Source organism: Monodon monoceros, unplaced genomic scaffold, assembly GCF_005190385.1.
Source record: "Monodon monoceros isolate NGI ecotype Baffin Bay Population unplaced genomic scaffold, NGI_Narwhal_1 Super_Scaffold_21, whole genome shotgun sequence".
NCBI classification, from domain to species: Eukaryota; Metazoa; Chordata; class Mammalia; order Artiodactyla; family Monodontidae; genus Monodon; species Monodon monoceros.
Genome location: NW_021703778.1, coordinates 123,127,777 through 123,130,485, shown reverse-complemented (window position 1 = coordinate 123,130,485; position 2,709 = coordinate 123,127,777). Strand labels below are relative to the sequence as shown.

The following is a 2,709-nucleotide window of genomic DNA, read 5'->3' as shown; positions in this document are numbered from 1 at the left end:
ACTCAGCCGGAAAGAAGGATTTCTTGCCATCTGCCACTTCAGGCTGGAACACACAGTCCAGCACACTGGGGGGGCAGAGCCAGAACAAAATAGAGTTTCCATTTTTCTTACCCAATGCAAGATTTTATTAGCTTTGTCTTGGTCACCAAAGAACCTGGTGAAATACTCCTCCCAGTCTCCCTCTGTGAACACTGAGATGGCGACAAAGCATGGATTCAATGACAAATTTTTAAGATCTTCATTACCATAGTCTCTGGTCATTCTCAGTAAGGTAGCCAGGGGAACCAAGTCTTTCTTCAACAAATGGAGTATGATTCTAGCCACTTGGGACTGCTGGTACCAGTTTGTACAGGGCGGGCTTTCATATGAGTTGGAGGACGTAGTCATTTCTTCAGAGCTGTCAGTGACAAACAGAAGCCTCTCAGGGATGACTCCTGAACTCTTCAATGGGGACCCGAGAGTCAGGCCAGTCCCTGGAAAGCAGGCCAGCAAAGGTGGTGTTCACAATCTCTCCCACTTTATGGCAGCTGATATAGAAAACATAGGAGAATATGGGCTGAAAGAACATGCCCTCTGCCCAGTGCAGCATGACCTTCATTGCCAGGGTGGTCCTCCCAACCCCTGCCATACCTTCCAAGACTATCATCAGGGGCTGGGCTCCTAACACAAACTTCTATTGGCATCAGATGGCTCTTTTTTCTTTGGTCTTTTTAAAAGAGACCTAGCAAGAGAACTAGAAGATACTTTACACTGTGAAATGTCCTAGGGTAACGGATGAATTATTAGATTGAGCAGAAGAGTTGGAGAAGTATAATGCTGTCTCAGTCCACTTTGAATTCCTACAGTTTTTCTAGTGCTTACATGAGACTCAAGACGAAAACTTTGCAAGGCAGAGTTTGAATCACCTCCTTGAAGCTGATCTCGACATTTATGGGTATCAGCAATTCCGGGTTTCTTCCTTTTGCCTAAAGCACTGTGAAAAGTTAAGCTGAGGCTCTCTGTCAGGGGTCCAATCCTTGAAACAAAATTGACTTCTGACTTGGAAACTCTGGAGACAAGTGTTGTCAATTTTAGGATACACCAGTGGGAAAATATTCGCTCCATGTTTTGCAATGGGAACATGAGAAAGCTGTACCTGGTACTCAATACTTAATGTATGAAGCAAGCTTAATATTTCATCTATGAAGAAACTGTTATGAGCTGAAAAATCCAAGGTGCAAACCCCAAAAACTGACGTCCAAATCGATATCTTCTGTGAAGATTCTGAAGGAGCTTGTCCTTGTGCTTCATGGTAAGCACAAGCTGACCCATCTGGACCTGAGCTCTAACAACCTAGGAATTACTGTATCCATGATAATTTTTAGAAGTTTGAGCACTCAGCCTGCAAGGTCAAGTATCTTTGGTTGGAATCTTGTAGCTTCACCTCTTGAGTTTGTCATCAGCTCCTGAGGGAACTCAGCAAGAACTCAAGTCTGAACTTCTCAGCCTGGGGGACAATAATCTCTCTAATGTTGAGCTGAAAAGACTGTGGGGGCCCATCGAGACATCCAACTGTCCCCTGAAGGAGCTGTCACTGGAGAAGTGCAACCTGTCGGTGGCCAGCTGTCAGGACCTGGCCTCGCTTCTCACCAGCACCCAGGAAGTGACTCACCTGTACCTGGGAATTAATCAGCTCCAAGATGTTGGTGTAAGGCAGCTGTGTGCTTCCCTGACTTACCCCAAGTGTGTCTTAGAGATTGGTGCTCTGGTTCTCCCAGTTTGGTGCACCCAGTTGTAGGTATTTGTCAGATGCTCTCCTTCAGAACAAGAGCTTGACACACCTGAATCTGTGGAAGAATAACCTGGGAGATGAGGGAGTGAAGTTTCTCTGTGAGGCCTTGAGTCATCCTGATTGCAACCTGCAGTACCTGGACTCATCAGATTGTTCTTTCGTGGTGGAGGGCTGTTGAGAGCTTGCTCACTCCCTCAAGCACAATCGTAATGTGAAGATTCTGGATGTTGGGAAACCTGATGTTCAGGATGATGGGGTGAAAGAGCTGTGCAGGCTTCTGAAACGTCCAAATTATGTGTTGGTGACACTTGGGTTGGAGAAATGCAATTTAACACCTGATTGCTGCCAGCATCTCTCTTCTGTTCTCAGAAGCAGTAAAAGCCTGGTTAATCTGAACCTTTTAGGAAATGACCTGAGGCTGAACACAGTCAACACGCTGTAGACGTACTTGAAAAAAATTGATGTGCAAACTATGGAAACTCGGGCTCGAAAAAGACTTGTACTCTATAATGAGAGCAGAGTTGGAGAAATTACAGAAGGGGGGGGGGTCCTTTTTGAGAATCAGGTTTAAGTGGGATTTTAATGACCCTGAAGACAGATGGTGGTGGTAATCCAATGATGAGATGCCACAGCTTTACCATGGAATGTCCGTGGAGTACAACCATCAGGAAGTCCTTACCATATGTTGCTCAGATGTTACTGTTCATGGGGACAAATGAGCCATTACCTCCAGAATGCTTGTTCACAGTTTACCATAGGCAGCATATCAAGTACCCAATCTCCAGAATCCTAATACTATATTTGGCCCAAGATCCTACATTGACTTTACACCTTAAGATTTTTTGTCCTTGGTGTAATGTTTTAAATTCTTGGGGCTATCAAGAAGATTCACTAAAGCAAAGGATATGAAAACAAAACAAAACAAAAAAAATTAACTA

At 44.5% G+C, this 2,709-nt stretch overlaps 1 pseudogene; it reads left to right on the top strand.

Moving 5' to 3' along the window:
• The first annotated feature begins 310 nt into the window (after window positions 1–310).
• LOC114903899 lies at window positions 311–2,213 on the top strand (annotated as a pseudogene).
• The last annotated feature ends 496 nt before the right edge of the window (window positions 2,214–2,709 follow it).